General features: G+C 40.0%; 1 protein-coding gene across 15 annotated transcripts in view; it reads right to left on the bottom strand.

The window, feature by feature from the left end:
- The window catches only part of TENM2 (teneurin transmembrane protein 2), a 616,658-nt gene that overhangs the window by 167,956 nt on the left and 430,251 nt on the right, over positions 1-18,451 (bottom strand). The gene's annotated exons all lie outside the window — the stretch shown is intronic.

Here is an 18,451-nt window from a genome sequence, read left to right on the forward strand (position 1 = left end):
AGCTAACCCCACAGACTGGAAACTATGCCTGTGTACCTTTTGGGCTTGTAGCTACTGAAACACTGTAGAATCAGACCACAGATTGCTAGAGATCAGATATAAAACAGCACCTAAAGGCTGCATAGTTAGGATGTCCACAAAGACTAAATTGAGGTTTAAAAATAAGTCTTTGTGGCCTCTGTCCAGAGAAAGGGAAGGAAGCAGGGCAGTGGGTAAGCTCGCCCATTCTGTACACCCACCCAGAGGGACATTTTCCTCCCTGTTTCTATCAGGGAGCTTAAGGATATGAACCTTAATGCATTAAGAATAGCGTTTGAAAATACGGTCTTTCTGCTTCTATAAAATTTAATCAGAGATCTCAATCTGCTTTCACTCACCATTCGCCCATTAGGTTCAAAGGAACGGTATTTGTGCCAGTGAAAGAAGATTAAGCTCCAAATATGAAAAGACAGCAACAGTGCAATGATGGTATCTTTCATGTCCTTACGTGTGATCGGGATTTGGCCTGTGTTTTTCTATTTTGCAGTGCCACAAACGCACATCAAGATCTGAAAATTATCCTGGTCTTTCAGCCTCTTTCACTGAAAGATGACAGAAAATTTTGGGGGAGATAAGGAAGGATATACACCTTTCTTATTCATTGAGTACTGACATGTTTGCATGGATAATGAAAATAAATTCTGCTAATCAATAAGGCAAGTGGATTAAATGAAAAAGCACACGCATAGATAATAGAATAAAGAGGCATCGTTCTAGCATAGTCACTTTACTAAACAAACACAAAATGGTAAGTTTATAATTCCATATGTTGCAATAATTTAATTCTAATAAAAATCAAAATTTAAAATAACAAGCACTAAGTGGATTATGAACTGCATGATTTAGTCATTATCTCAAGTTGTAGTTTTCTAGTGAACAATAACCAGAACAAGTAATATTAACTAAACTATAACCATAATGGTGCATGTTTCTTTTAGAAACTGAAGACCATTTTAACTAATTAATCAATCAATAAAAGAAAGCATCACAGGAGGAAAACATTTGCAGCTAGACTGATCTATTTTCATACGAAACTGTGAAGCACAGAAAAACTGTTGAAATGTTCAATTAACTATTGGATCATTAAAGCCAATATTTAAAAAACAAAAATAATTTTTTGTTGTTCAAAGGGGATTAATCCCATGTCAGAATCACACCACGTAGCCAGGAACTGAAATAGATGCAAAATTTGAGGCCCCTGATTTCTGAAGTCATGATCACGCCCCCTGGTAACCTGGGAAGAGGCCCAAGAGAAGCCACAGCCGCGCTGTGTCAGCGCAGGCAGATGCACATCACGGTGGCAGGGCTGCCTGCCCAGCCTGGCCTGGGGAATGCAAGGGCCTGCTGAGGGCAGCGGTGCAGCTGGGGAACTGCCACGGGACGGGGCTTGGTGGAGACGGCTCTTTGCTTTCTTCAGCATAGACAAAGAAGAAACAACACAGGTCCAACTAAGACTTATGCAAATGGAAGTTGTCCTGTGAGAAGACATCTTCAGAAGGGAATGATAAATTCTGGATGCTGCAGCTGCTGCTTTCAATCTGCATGGAATTTTCTTTTCCTTTTTTGAAAGTCCTTATGCCTGAATGCTTACCCTGTTTGAAACACAAAGAAGCCTTTCATGAACACATTCTAAATTTTGGAGCTGTCACATGGGCTTGCCACCTTACTATCCTTCCCTTGGCCATCTCTGACATAAGCTTGGAAGAGACTGTTTTAGCCCAGCAAAGCTAAAACCTAAAATCCCCGTGTGGACCTCCTAAAACATCAGATGTCTAATCTACACTAGGTCCTGTGCCATTTCCAAAGAGCATGTGGAGAGAAACACAGCAAGAAGAAAATGTGCTTGGACAATATCCACATGCATAGAAGCTTAAGTGGAATTACTCTCCTCATGTCTGTGTTCTGGCTTTAAACAAAACGTAGCGATTTGGATTTCAATAAATGAATCTTTATGAGCGATAAAATACAGACGTGTGCCCTTGTGTAAAAAATTACTTCAGAAGATTTGTGCACTCCCTATTTTCTCTGCAACTGCTCATTCAGTTTCTCCTTTCAGAGGATAAATAGGAAAGAACCATAAACAAAAAAGTTTTGTTCCCAGAGACAGGGTAGTGACAGCTATATTGACTCTGAATCTTGCGACCACAAAATCATAGAGGCTGCTCTCACAAGTGAGACAACTCTGCATTCTTATTAATGTGCAATTACTGTAAGGCTAAAGAAGAAAGAACTGAATTCAATCTACCACAAATTGATCTGCTGCAAGAGTTAGTTTGCACACAGTATATAAAGCGCACTGCACAAAACAAGCTATGTAGAAGTAGCTGAACACATACTGCAGCTGCAAAACCTCAAAACAGCTGGCACAGAATGAAGGTAGCATTTAATAAAAAATAAAAATCAAGTACCAATGTCAAAATTATATAGATAAATATTAAAACATATAGAAGCTTATAAATAAATACTAAGAAGCATGCACACACATCATATATAGAAGTGAACACATGGGTTACGTACATATATAGAAGAGAGTTAAAATTTTAATATGGTGCTTCTTCAAAAAGTTTTTTAAATAAATAAAAAGCAGAAATGCGCAAATTGGAAGCTGAGTGAGGATAAATTATGTTCTAATTAGGTAATCTGAGAATACAAAGTCTGACCTAAATATTTCTGAAGCAAACACAAGTTATTCAATTGACTTATTTGGGTTTAATCAGAAGCAAGAAGCTAAAAGTGTAGAAAAAAAAATGCTTTGTTCTGTTCATTCTTTTATTCAGGAAAACAGTGAAACAAAACAAGCTAGCACGGAGGTAACATTCCCCTAAAGTAAGATGCAAAATAGCACATGTCTCCTTAAAAAGAAAAAAAGAAGCAGAAAACCCCTGAACATAGCTGTGTGATAAGGCCATTCCCTTCTTTTGTGTACGCGAGAGAGCACAGAAGCTGCAGCCCAGGGCTGAACCCCAGAACATGGCCACGGGGCACACGGCACCGCAGGGCAGCGGGACCTCAGGCACTGCTGCCTCCTCACAGCACTGTCCTACTCTGCTGGGCCAGGGAATGTCAAGGAGCAGGAAGAGCCCTTGGATGTCACAGGGTTACAGGCACCACAGCGAGGGCTGAGTGCTCCCAAGGACACACCTCTAAATGCTGCTTCTCAGCTCTTTTTGCACTTTAGACATTGCCTGGTGCACTAAGTGACACTTTGGACTTGGTCAACATTGTCAAATTAATTTCCAAGTTCTTCCAACTCTTTGTTACGCTCACATAACACCTGCACTAAATCCACCCAACACAAAGATCTGAGAAGAAGTGGAGCTCCCACTGCAGAGATCCATTTCAAAGCAGAATCGGAGCATCCCCGGTTGGAGCAGAGCAGTATCTGTCCTGCATCCTTCGCATATACCGCCTAAAAAAAGTAATGGAGATTCAACCTTAGCTAAGCTGCACTATCCTCTGTACCATGATTAAATGCCAGAGACAAACACCTCCTCAATCATCTCACAGAAGAACTAAAAGAAAAAACATACATTATTTTTCTGAAATGAATGATGCACTTACACATCTAGACAATACAAACATTGTACAGAAACAGTGAATGAAGCTGATGCACCAAAAGATAAAAGGAATAAAACGAAACCACAAAAAATCCTTCTTAGCGAGCATTAGAAACCCAGTCTACAGCAACCCTAGTTCTTTATTCACATAACTCCACCACACTTTTTTTCTCAAGGAAACCACATCATCTGCTCCCAGAATGAGTAATAGGTTTGTCACACAAGCACAGGGCCACCTTCCAAACTGAATTCTTCTCCAAAGGCAGATCACTTTATTCAGAGTCAGGAAGAAAAGCACTGGAGGAGCCAGGGAGCAGAAGGCAGCATGCAAGGCTCAGCAGCTGACACCCAGGTTACAGCCCTGCTTTGAGCTGGCTGGGCTGGGACCAGGGCTTCTCATCAGCCTTGTGGCCTCTGGTTTAAGTTATGCTCTTTTGTTTCCTTTACTTCTCTGAACTATTCTGTGGAAGGCCAAAGTTTAAATGGAATCTCAGTGTTCTCAGAATGTTTTCAATGTATGCTGGAGTGAAGCAAGTTATCTTGCTTATAACCATAGATGTCATTAACTCTATCTCTTGCTGTAAAACCACACCATTTGCCAGGTGTTCCTTCTTTTCTTCACGCTTTTACAGTGTTTGAGACAAGAATAGGTTGAACGACTGACTATCATCCCAGGCTGTACGTTCCAAACTGAAAATTCAGAAAATGTGTGCTAGAAGCTGTGAGTCACTTATCAGTTTCTGCCAGTGCACTGCAGCCATCCCCTCTGCACAATATTAGAATCAAAACCTAAAAGTTTCTGCAGCAAATAAAACCCAACACAAGACCCCAAACCCCCACTGCTTAACCACAATATCCAGATAATCACAAAAAAGGGGAAAGGTGGATCAATGGATAAAGTATCGGTCCAGGACTTTGTCATACTTTCTATAGCCTATGCTGACTGAGGCCTCCCTTGAACGATTGAGGATGAAACACTTGTTATCTATATGCTTTTTTATCCATATCCTTTGCAGGAGAGCTGAAGGTAAATTACCTTACCGCTTACAAGGCAATCAGATACTGGTGTGGTTTGAGCCAGGAAAGCACTTTGCAGCTCCGGCTCCCAGCCTGAAGGGCACAAGTTCATCACACAAGAGGCAGAAGAGGCAGCAACCGAATTAACTTGTCCAGACCAGAGCTGCTGGTGCACACACAGAGCACGGCTGCAACTCCATCACGCGACTGGTGGTGCTAAGGAGCTCTGGGCAGACATCAGGAGCACCCAGACACAGCCAGCTGCAGAAATAACAGCTTGCTCCCAGCACTGTGGGAGCCAAAGGAAAGTAGACCATGGCCTTTGCACCAGGTGGGTGGGATGGTTGTGTGCACTCACAAGGGAGAAGACAAAGATGCAGGACCCTAACCCAGAGTATGTCCTCAGGGACTGCAGGCACACAGCCAATTTTCTCAAGTAAGTGTCATCTACAATCAGATTAAAAAACACTGCTCTGCAGAATAGTACGATCTAAGATGCTATGTACAAATTATATTTGCTTAAATACATCACTTAAATATGCATTATCTCACTGCATGAAGTACACCAGCTGCACAAAATAATGGCTAGTCAATGGCAAAACACATTGCTTCAATAATAATGCTTTATGTAGATTTGGTGCCCTGTGGTAGTTCTACCTACATATACATATACAGAGGTAGGTGTACCATTTCCAATTTCACATAACAGAAGAACGAGTCACGGAGAGGTTAGACAGTCATCTTTCCAATTAAAAAAAAATCCATGCATTTCACATCTTTCCCGACCAAACTTCTCATTTAGTTTTCCAATAATGGAATAGACATAAAGCATATTTCAGAGATACCAAGAGTGTATTTATCTTTAGTCTGGATGTATGACTTTTGCCTGAAGAGGGCACTGATGTAAGAACTGAAAAGAAAAGCATGCATATGTATTTCTAAGTCTTAAAAATAGTGAACTGTTGCCATAAAATGCACCATCCAGAATGCTAAATTTTGCTCTCTATGCTTGGTTCCACAGAATGGGAAAGAGCTGAACCCTATCTAAAGTCTTACACAAACACTCTCCAAAGCTCACTCAATTTGATACACTGAGAATCACACCAAAGAGAAACTGAAGAGACGTTTTCTGAACAGCATACGGAAACTTCTGAGCAGCAGTATTTTGGCCAGCAGCGTAAGCCTGGTGACATTTTTGTGACAGGAGCGCAGCTTGAAAGCTGATGTTTCCCTGGATGGTCCAAGGGGGAGCCTGAAAATGTTCACAGTGACATAAGAATAATTATACTGTAATTTCCAATTCACTGTGAGTCTGGAGTCAGGTGCAATAGAAAGTCATCTCTGAAGCTATTACAGCAATACTTCGGATTTTATGTAATCCAGTTAGCTAGCACACAGAGCTGTTTTCCATGGGTGTAAAAGAAATGCTAGTCACAGGTGCTTTAATGCCGTGCGTTATTTTGATCGTTTCAGAAACTTCATAGAATATATTATGTAGTGTCCAAAACCTTCTGAAAACTAATTACTGCACCTCAAATCATTAAAAAAATATTCGAGAAAGTGTCTCAAAATAAATTGCTAAAGGTAACTGCATCAGAGAGGAGATAAGACAGAAGATAAAGATCGGTACGATGCTCTTCTGCTGGTATTCAGGATGAGAGCGTTTTTTCAGAATTATTTACAGTATTACCCTGTCAGACCAAACAAAGCAGAAAAATAGTAATTAAATACCATTTCTTCTTTACACTGAACCATCTGGTAATCAAATGGTGGAACTAAACAGCAATGCATACAAACCATCAAAACATGAAGACACAGTGAGACCAGTACGTGCAAGGTCCCTGGAGGAGCTCCCTGGGACAGCTCAGTCCCACACCCTGGGGAAGGCAGAGCTGCATGCTCTCTGAACACCTCAGTGCGCTGTAGAACAGGGAAGAATAACTTGTGTACACTGTATGGAAAAAGCAGGAGAGCAGTGCAAAAAGCTGTAGTAAACAACACTGAATATACAAAACATATATTGAATTGAATTGGACTTCAATAGGTTGTTTCAATTTTTAGAAGCAAGTAAAATACATATGACTACAAGTAAGAAGCAAACTCTCGCCTCCTGCAGGGAGTTGCAAGCTTTGTGCGGCTGGCATGTCTTCTACAAGCACAGGAACGTGATTCTAGCTCTGTTAGTTGGTGCAGGACAAAAATGAAAGTCATAAACCATTGGAGAAAGAAGTCCCATAGGAGTTGTCTGGCTTTTCAAAGTACCGGGGAGTTTAGCTACCACAGACAACGGGCTCAGTTACTCAGAAGATGAAAACATGGGTTAATGAATACCAATGAAGGGTGTAGTGAGATAGTGTATGAAAACCTTCACGCAATTTATCAGCAGCTCATCAGCAAATAAGACAACTTACTAAGCCAGCAGTTCATATGAAAGCACTACCCCTACCTCTTCAGCATGAAAAAATGGGATTTCAAACCAGAAGAGACCACTTAATCATACTGGTGGACACCTAACACTAGCGTGGTGCCACATTACTAGGACAAACAGGGTGCTTGGAAGCTGGAACATCTTTTGGCAATGCTGCCAGTCTCCAGTGTCAAGAGGACAGCACATACCAGGGTTCCACCTATTCTCTATAGACATATGGTTTTTAAAAGCTTCTTCATCCTAGGAACTCAGAATAACATCTTTTACCTGTCTGTCTTTGCATCAAGGCCATGGTTTTACTTGTCTGAGAAGAACAGAAATGCAAACAGACTCAAGTAAAGAGCCACAGAAATTATTATTAGTAATTATTAATTGAGTAATGAGAGAACAGATTCAATTTTCTATTTAAGATATAACAATACCTATGTTGATTGAATTACGTACTATATATACAGAAGTATTCTATATCTATAGATAGATAAATAAATAGATAGATAGATAACATATACTAGTTTCTGAGACCATTACAGTTCAAAGTGGAGCTGAGTACTGTGAAAAGAAAAGCAGTTCTTGGGAGCAGTGCTGCATTCACAATAATGAAGAATTTACAAACAGAATGTATGTATTTACAAAAAGAAGACGACTGTAATTCTTTATCCAATAAAAGTCATAGGACTAATAATATCCAATAAAAGTCATAGACACTAGATAGATACCAGGATTTTAGTTTGGCCAAAACCTCTAGATAAAAATCTTCAAGCTTGCAAAAAATGGCTAACAGCTTTATCACGGGATAACAATTCATCAAAATCTATGTTTGAAATCTCTGCTCAAAAGTGTGTGTGAATTGCTTAAATTCCTTGGACAGAGGAGCTCCATGGCAGGTAAAGCCATAATGTGAGATACGAGTTTCAGAAAATACAGAGACCCAGGACAAAACTTTTTGACACGGACATTAACCTCGGAAACCATGACAGAGAAGAAAAGGAGATAAGGAAAACTGTGCAGTAAGTGAAGGAAGTCTGCTGCTTTGAGGCACTGGGGCAAGTCAGAAGTCAGCAGGAATGAAGGAAAAATACACTAAACAGCTGTTTCCTGTGAGATCTTATAGTAGCTTGATAACAGTCTCCCACATTAGAAGGAGGCTTCCAGATGTCTATATGTTTAGGTTGTATGTAGATCAGCAGATAATTTGGCACAATGTAAGAAGACTTATGATGAGAGCAGAAGATCCTAGAACACCTCTTCTCCAGTATATTCTGTTTGGATGCTGTTGGACTGGATTTGGTTCACCTGGATCAGGAGTCCCCACCACCCATGTGGTTTGAAGCAGCCTAAAGGACCAGTTACTGCTTGCAGCTCTCATGTCCCCATTAGAAGCAAAACGGTTGCATCAAAGATTCTCATCAATTTTCCCTGGAAGGAATCTTGTTTCAGGGAAACGCCGAGGTTTCCCTGAAAGCCATCCCATCCCTCCACAAGCTGGGCAGCCAAAGAGGTCCCTTCAAAACTGCTCCACAAAGCACCACACTGCCAAGCTCAAGTCTTGTTCAGATGTCATTCCTTACATTTTGTTACTAATCTATCTGTTAATCTGTATTTCACATACGGAAAATTCACAAGAATAGTAAATATTACCCACTAAGAAAGATTAATATTTTGATTCATTTTGTTTTCAAGTGAATGAGGTATTTACTGGCTGTTCCAGTCTGCGATTAGTAAACATCCTTAAAAATGCTTAAAAGAACAGCTTAAGCTACAGTATTACTTTCATATGTGGGCTGTCAGCTGGGCAAGACACTAAAAATTTAGCAGATATTAAGCTGCAATTCTGTATTTGAAAAATCCAGTGAGGTTGTTTTGGTTTAATATCAAAACTATGACACAGAATGACAGCACAGTCTTCCTACTTCTAAATTGATACGCAAGAAAGAAGTGTGTCATGTTAAGTCCTTGAAGCTATCTACAGAGATGTGTTCAACATTTAGGCTTTTCTGCATGACCATTTATCAAGTACATTTTAAAAGGAATGTTCAGATACACAAAAGCCAAACTTAAGAAATTACAAAATAAGATACTTTTTTCTCCTAAATATCTCCAGTATTTTAAGTGAAAGTTATCGTCCTGTTATTTAACATATAATAATACTAAATATATTTAACATTTAATTAGTAAATTAGAGCTATCAACAGTTTTTGGTCGTGAGACAATTATTAGGTATCTCCACTTTACCCAGAAAGAAAGAAATAAAAACAAATTTAAAAAAATAATCTCATCTAGCAGAAGGACTGCCATTAGATATCTGTGACTGCCTATGACAATAGCAGCATATTCTTAAAAAATTTGCTTTAAATTAAGATTAATTAAGATTCATTCATTTTTACTACTTGTCTTGCTCTTTGCATGTGTGAAAGGTTTTCATTTACACTCATTTATCATCTCAGGCAACTTCACTGATAAGGAAATTTATTCTGACAAAAAAATCAGACTGTGTCTTGAGAAGGTTATCGCTGATGTTGCTACACGCATATGGCATCTAGATCAGGAATAAGCATGATCTCTAATAAAATATAACTCTCAAATATTGTGATTATCTCTGACATATTCACAAAGGCAGATGGATGTCCAGGTAGCAAAGATCTTAGTTGAAAACAGTACTTTTGTATGATATATTCACAAATGTGGGAAGGCAGAAGAAGCGTTGAAATGAAAAGTAAAGCATGAGTTTAAAAGACATCTTAGAAACCCAAAATCATGGTTAAAAGTTTAAAATCTGGAACCCAGTTCTTAACTCTCAAAACTGCTCTTAGTGAATGTTACACGTGCTGAACTTATCACTACTAACAACCACAACATAAAAATAATGATAATAGTGTTCTTTATGACATCGGACTTTTTCTTTTAAAGAGCTTCTTACATAAAGCCTCATAAGGTAAGGATACGAGCAGAATTTGAAGGAACATAAACTGAAGCATAGAGAGTGATGAAGTGATACTGAATCGTGTGACCAAACCCTAGAGCCCTGGTTCCAACTTGGTCTCATCCCCACCCAAGCAGGCCTTCCCTGTCTGGCACATTCATTTCTCCAGTCATAACAAAGTAAAACAGAAGAAAACTAATTCCACTGGGTGCTAATGGAAAGTAACATGTTTAAATTTAACTATTATTTCAAATACTTATTTTCTCATGTGGATTGTTTAACTCATATATTCCAGTAAGGAGAAAAAAAATCATAGAATGTCCTGGGTTGGAAGAGATCTTACAGAATCAGAGAACGGCAATTTTTACATTGTACACAGATCCACTAATATATTATGCTTCTGCAGAACCTTACAGGTAGCTGTTAAAAAAAGCTAGGAACACCACAAAAACCATAGTTGATCGTAAGTTTTCCAAACGATACGTAACAAAAATCCTACCCACTGGAGAGGAATATATTTGTAAGCTAATGTCTAATTAGTACATTTTGACAAAAATGTAAGAGCAAAAGCTATCCTCTGCAGGGCTTGAGAGTCTATCATCATTAAAGCTTAAAGACTGTTCCATGCATATTTTCAGAAGGAAGTAGTCTGTAACAAAACTCAAAGTACACATCTGTGCAGGATTCTGATAGACATCTTGATATGGTTACACTACTTCAATTTACTTGCATATTGTCTGGTGCCAGCTCAGGGAAACACGGCAAGCTGTGCAATGAAGGGAGGGGAAGTGTTGCAGTACGGTGTCTTTATATTAACTGAGCTCTAAATTTATGAAACACTCAAGAAAAAAATTATTAAATTATTCATCAGCGATAAGACAATTAAGAAGCAAACTAAAGGGGAAAGTGGAAGCTTGGTCCTGAGGGAGAACAGCTGGTCCTCTCATTAAAAGTATGTTTTGGCAGCAAAATACCCCCCGAACAGAGGGAACCTGCTGCTAAAGCAGCCTCAGAGTCAAATGTAGGAGCAACTGACAAAGAAAGGCTTGTGCGAACAGTAAGGTGGGTGTATGCTGGGTATAACCATGGCTGGTGTGAGCTACGCTTCCCCAGAGTATGGCAAAAAAAGGTGCTGGGATGTAGTTGCACTCAGGAGCCACAGCTTTAGACAGTACCACCATTAGCCACTGGGCAGCTTTGTGCTGCTGTGCCAAGCTGCACTGAAGTGAGCTTAAGAGTCACGGAAAGGTCTCACTCACGGCAGCCCTTACCACACGCTGAATGCAGCGGTGAGGATGGCAGCTGAAGCCCTGAACCACTCCTGTGTCCTGTTTCAGATCTCACAGTGGGCAACAACCCGTGGTCAGGAGTGGCACTTCAAATCTGTGCTGCGACCGTGTGTGTGTCACTGGAAAAGAAGGGGCATAGCATGAAGGTAATCGCATAGGAAGCCATTCAGAATTGGAAGAGAGACGGAAAACAGGAAAGGGAAGAGAAAGGCAGCAAGTTGGTGCAATGACTGAATGGAGTGAAACAGCACGCACACAAATACAGCAGCATGCTGCCCTAGCAGGCTGGTTTATAATGTCAGAGCTCTGAGGGTGTCTGAAAAAGTCCTCATTAAATACCATAATATTTTGATGGCATAGAAATGCAAAATTGGATACTTCATCTTCATCCTGTTCACTCTTGCTTCTCTGATAGATAAAAGAAATTTCCTCTTTAACTGCAATCCCCTCCATTCACATATTTGCCCATATACATGGAGTATCATTACAGCTAGAAGTAGAAAAACACAATAGTTCTTTTTCCTAATCCAATAATTCTGCTTAAAATGGTTACTTGAATTCCTTCCAAAGACTCAAACATATTCCAGATCAGGTAGGAATTCAGACATCCTTATATAGCGTAGCCTCAGCCTGTTTCAAAACCTGATATAACATAAAGAATACATTAAATTAAATTCCATTTAAAACTCTGATCTTTCTATACCTGTTTGTTCACTTGGGCCAGTGGGCAAAATAAACATTTTAGCCTTTCCTACTGCTCCAGATATGTCACACTGAAGTGCATTTTGCATAAAAAGACATGGCACGCTACTAGCTTTGTAACAGTTTCAGGGCCTCAGTTATGAATACTTCAGACGACGCTCTAGACAGGAACTCAAATGATGCAGATTCCTGCTCTTCAGATGAACAGCAGAGAGATTTACAGATTCAGTTTGAATCTGTACTATATTAATTTACATTGGCTGATCAAAGAAAATGGAAGCAAAGACAAGGTAGATTTCTAAAATGATGGGATATATGCATACCAAGTTAACAATTTATTAGACACACACAGTCTCTTGGGCATGTACATGTATTGAGTGTTCTGGAGTACACAGTGCAACACCCTGCTACACAAAGATGATTCCTACTAGCTCAGGAGAAAGCACTGAAGGGCACAAGCAAAGCAGTGAGGGGGCCCTGAGCTGGGCTGCCAGCAGAGCCCTATGTGGAGCAGCAGGTGCAGGCACAGCCCGGGGGCTCTGGGCAACATCAGGTGGCCCAGAACCACAGAGGCAATGAGGGAAGATGAGGTGGAAGCAGCAGTGCCAGGAGGAGAAGGCAAAGAACATGACAGAGGAGATGCTGCCTCTGGGGTGCAGAACCCCTCACCTTCCTGGGCTGAGAGTGAGCAACAGTGTTGGGAACCATCAGAACACAGCAGCTAGGTTAAAAAAGAAAGAAAATAGAGAGGTTGGGGAGCTCCTCCAAGACACTTCAGGCAGAACTCAGGGTAAACTAAAAAAGAGGGAACAACGAGGAGGGCTGGCAAGAGTGGGACAAGGGAATTGCTTGGGAAAGAGGAACGCAGCATTGACCAGGGTATGCCAGCTTCATACTGCTACGTGTCTGCACAGCTATCCATCTACATCACATCCAGCTATGTCACGACTTAAGGCATATCTCTACTTGTGATTACTTGTAAATACACACTACTACGCACCAAACTGCTGTGGCAGTGGCAGTGCAAGAGTGGGTGGCCAGGCCTCAGGGCACGTTCCCCTTGGGGAGGTGCAGCCAGCAGGACACAGCTGCGATGCTGCCCGGCAGAATGCGCGCCTCTCTCTTAGGCCTCATGACACCATCTTGGTTCCAAGTTCACAGATGTTACTGGGAAGTCCTGTGCCACTCACATCCTAAATGTCAGTATCATTTCTGAGGGTTTTAAAAACAGCAAACCAATAGGTATGACCCTGTAGCACAGTAAGTTAACAGAAGATATTTTCCTATGCACTTAATTATTTTTCAACACTACAGCGTTTTCAATCCTAAATTGTTTTGCTTTTTCGAGGAGTTGGTTTTACAAAAATGCTTCTGCTAATGAAAAAAACGATGACGACGACCTGTGGTCTTAAGCCACATTAAAGAAATTGTTTTAATCCTGTCACCTAAACACACTGTTTGAAGTGTCAGCCTCAGCCAGAGCAAAACCATTAAAGGAATTATGTCAGCTCCAACACTTCACGATGCCTACCCCATTCAAAGCAAGCAATGACAAGACAAAAATGATGTTTCCACATTTCTATACTTTTCAAAAAAAATAGATTGCTACTTCCTAGGGTAACATAAAGAGATCTGTCTCTTCACGCATTAACAATTAATACGGATCCTGCTTATAGACATCTGTAATGCTTTGGGCTGTATTTATGGCGTGATAACTGTGTCATTTTGAGACAGCGCACCAAGATGATAGAAAGACATAACTGAACTGTTCACTCTTGCTCCTATCTAAGGGACAACACTGTTATCTTGTTACAAAATACTGCCCCAAGCAATAAAAAGTTTCATAAATCTTTTTCTACCAGCGTTGTCAGCTTCTATTTTTGCCTGTGGCTGAATGTGATTATCATCTGTTTTCACCCTAGAAGAAAACAAAGTGATCTAGAATATAATGACTGGGGAACATTTTGGAGCCCTCCTGAGCTGCAGGATGCTTCCAGCTGCTAGCGTAGCTGATAACGGACTTAATAGAGCTAATGATTTCTAATACCACTAACACAAGGCTATTTTCACAGTGGGTAAATAATGACTCTTTTGTTTTGGAAATAGTTAAGAAGTCATGTAGATGTTTGATAAGTACACAATACTGTATAAATGGAGCAATGTTTGGGTAACTAATGGCGGATTACACTATAGCTAGAAAATAATATACATTTCTGTTTCCTTTTAAAGAACTTAAGAAGTTTATAACCCTGGTAACACCACTGTGACAGCGAGGAGATTTCACTGTAAACAATTAAAAGTAATGTCTTAATCCAAGCATAAAAAGTCATCCATTTGTTTCAGTGTACTGCATCTTTGTTTTTATGCTAGTAATTAATATTACTAGTCTTTACCAGAGATAAAATAAAAAGTAATTGGATAGTAAAAGAAATTTTCCTAGGGGTTAAACATAAAAAACGCATGGATGAGACAAATGATGAATGCTGTGTATGCCTACAGTATTTTACGTCGTCATGACTGCATGTTTCTGATGAGCACTCTTTGCCTGGCTTGCTCCTCTCCCACGTGAGAGCAGGTAACCCATGTCCCCATTCAAAGGCCGTATCTCCACTGGGAGAGCCCCACTCCACGGGCTGGAGTCTTCCAGCTCTTTGTTTCTGTGAAATCATAAACAAAACTTTTCTACGATATCCTTCCCTCTCCAGAAATTACATACCCTTATATGCTGCATATACATATAGTCCATTTTCCTTACAGAACCTTGAGCATGGTTTCGTATTGCAGCTATTACAGGGACTGCTGGGACCTCTGTGCCAGCTCTCAGCAGCAGCCAGCAAGGGCGGTGACATGTACCCTTCCTGCCCCACATCTGCCCCACGCCCCAGCACGGCTGGGCAGGGAAGGGCACAGGCTGGCTCAGGGCTGTCACCTGCACCCTGTGCCAGGTGGGAGCAGCCTCCCCTCTCTCAAACTGGTTTTAAAGCCAGACTTGCTGGGAAACTCAGAGTAGTTGAGAGCATGGCCATTAGCAAGGAGTTTTGCTGTCCTGTGAGTTGTCAGAGTTGTGTCCACTAACAAATGGCATTCATTAAACAGGAGTGTGTTCTAGCATGCTCTGTGTTCCTGCATCACCCAAAACTGGCGGCACCAAGCTGCTTACAACACAAATTTCTCAACAAGCAGAAAGAAGATTAAATGTATTTTTCGCTAAGTAAAATATAGACCAAATAATTCAAGCTATATAGAGCTCCTTGAGTTGAAATGAAAGAAGTGAAAGTATTTGATTATAGTCCAAACAGATCTATAAATAATATAAAGTAACAAGGCAACATCCACCCACTTAAGTTTCACAGATTTTAGAGAAGCATATGATAACCCCTATTGTGATTCATTTTCACATATCTTGAAATATTACAGATAGCAAGCAAAAATATTAAGTTAACCAAACTGTATTTCAAGGCAGAATTTTTACAGTTAAGCTAAATGCAAACTTAAGCAAAGAGTCTAATACAGCTGCTGGTGTCAAACTGAGAATGCAATCTCTTCTCTTGTTTGTCACTGCCATCGTTTCATTATGACAAGAAACTGCAGACTGGAACAACAGAAGTATTTCACGGTCTAAGTATTAAAGGTAGATTTTGTTTGTGCTGGTGAGACAGCAGTTCTAAGTAACAGGTCAAACATACAGGGGACACCACGAGATTGTTCCACATCACAAACAAATCAGGTTAAATATCACCAAAAATAGATCTAGCAGGAACTCTAGGTTCCAAATCAAGTTTTGTATCAGAAGTCCAAGAAATACAGGGTTTGTAAATTCTTGTACTTGAGAGACAGTAACAAGCCAATGCACATAATCGGAAGGAAACAGTATCATGATCAGTGTGAGTGCTGCATTCACCAACCTGACTGCCTTGCTCAGATGTCAGTCTCCCTTCATATGCACACATGGAAACAGGAAAGCCACCGGATGCAGTTACTTATGTACTCTAAATGCTAATGCCTTCAGACAACATTAGGTATTATACAGTTTACTAAATACTAAGGTCCAAAATTCAGCAGCTTTTTTTCTTCTTTAGATAGCATTCAGTGCGTGACAGAAATTCAGGATGCATCAAAATGAAGCCAAGGCATACAACATAGCTGCCGTACCACTAGCATGTCGTAGGGCCTATACATTCTTAAAACCAAAAACTTTGAGCAAGGTTGAGAACAAGATGGCTAAGCTGCTCAAAGAATAAGAACCCTGGACTGTCTAAATAAAATAAGCAATAATATCATAGGGCAGAGATTCTTCACATGCTTTAATGCATAAAAATTGAAAAAGTGAGAACTCTGGAGATCAGGGAGCTCTTCTGTACCAATATAGGAGATGTAGTGTCAACTAAAATTAGATTTAAGCCTGTAGATTTGCTATTTACGATAGGGACAGACGGCTGAAAGAAAGAAGCAATAACAGGACAGGAAATAAAATGTAGTCATTATTTAGAAAATGTTTATGAAATTGAGAGAATTCAAATAGAGTACTGAACAGAGAAGGTCTTGAGAACTGAGGCAACGTAAAGGGAACAAATATTGCTAAGTCCAAAATCTATCTCATTGTTAAAAATAATTAGAATAAAATATATTGTGAGGTCCTTCAAAAGGAATTAAAGGTAGATAACACGTGGTGGGACAGGAGATGGAATTCAGCGTTAACAAATTCGGTCTCAAAATTCTTCCAGTAACTGTTGATTCTAAACTACCTAGATGAATGCCAACAAGAAAAAGGGGTAGAGGGGAGAATTTTTGTAAACAATCTGTATTATAAATACAGTTTATGCCTGGACATACATTGCATAAATAGAGTTGGAGCTTCCTGTTCACTGCAACTACTTTGCAAGAATATATTCTTTTTACTCATGAGCCAAGCCTGTCATTGGTTTATTTGCTCGAATGAATGGCAGCATGAACTGAGTAAAATAAATGATACACAATAATGCACTGTCTTCACTCTCACAGTGCTTTTTAATGCTTCACTGTTAGAAGTGACACTCTTTTGCCCTTTTTTTTCCCTTTTTTTTTCAGTAATTCACATGATCCATAGTAGCTAGTTCAGATGCAAGTATAAGATATTCACTCTTCAGATATTGTTACGGATATGCACCAGATATGGATGCATGTGACTTTCTAACTTCAGTTAAAAGCAAAAGGAAACAAAGCTGCTGGTCAAGGAGATGTCACATACTAAACCAGAATAAGGCATCTCTAGGTCATAAATTAAAAAGCTACAGTGCTACAGGCATTCTTTATTCACATTTGATAAGACAGACATGATGTCTGCCACAGTTTTTAGATGGACGTGGAAAAAAAAAAGAATCTCATGATTCATAAAGGCTAGAAATAGTCCACCACTTATTTGTGGTCCCTGAACTATCTATCTGGCACATCACTGTCAGGTTTCTGTGGGCATCCTGCTGGGTTGCTTTCAATCCCATACCACAGAACAGGAGACGGCTGAAGAAGGAAAATCTATTTCCTTTTTATTCTTCCTTCTAGACACTATGTACTTCTCCAAACGGCAGTTATTTTCTTAAAGTAAAAACAACAATAGTCAATATGTGAAAAGAAAAAAATGGGAAGAAAATGTAAGCGGGAAATGCTGTCACCAACAAGGATGCCATAGTGGAGAAAATGCACAAAACGTATTCCTCTACTTTGATGTTTCACAGGTTGGAGCTACCAGAGCCGAATGAGGCAGCGGAATATTACCTTCGTTTACCTTCACATGTACATATATACACACATAGATAAATACATATTGCTGCCATTGCTAAGTAACTTAATAAAGAGTTTAAATTCACAGTGCACTTCCTTGTGACATTTCTCCTGTTTCTCTATCAAATTCTGTCACAGAGCTTTTCACTAATAAACATATTCATCAGTTCCTACTGAGCTGGTGACTGCTGTCTGCAATCAGTCAGCATTTATCCCTGGATGTGCATGAACACAAAGCCATTTCCCATCCCCACCCTATTCCTCAGACTTTCCTCCTGAGAATGCATTGCATGGACACCATCACGTTTTGTAACAAATGGCAAACTCATGGTGCATGAAATTCACCCCAAGCAAAACAGAAGTGCCACTGAGGCCTTTGCAGGCTGCAGGCCGAGTCACAGAGGGCAACACGCACATGTAGAGAAAGGACTGGGCAGGATCCCAGGTACCACGCCTCTGTATCACTCCTTATTTCATTATCTCCCCATTTTCAGCCTTCACACCTAAACTGATCTATTGAGCATTGCAGAACACTTTTTACATGACTGCTCCCTGCTCCGCTATTCTGATTGCTCTCATTATTCCTTCTTTCCACAGAGAGACATTCATTGCTCAGTATGTAAATCTCACTCGTTTCAAGCCTTTGCTTACAGCTCCAGATCTGTCAGTAGACACATATTAAGACATTTTTTATCTACAGAACTGCTTCTGTAGTTTTGGGGAAGGAATTGAACACAAACAG

Source organism: Numida meleagris, chromosome 12 (genome assembly GCF_002078875.1).
Source record: "Numida meleagris isolate 19003 breed g44 Domestic line chromosome 12, NumMel1.0, whole genome shotgun sequence".
NCBI lineage: Eukaryota > Metazoa > Chordata > Aves > Galliformes > Numididae > Numida > Numida meleagris.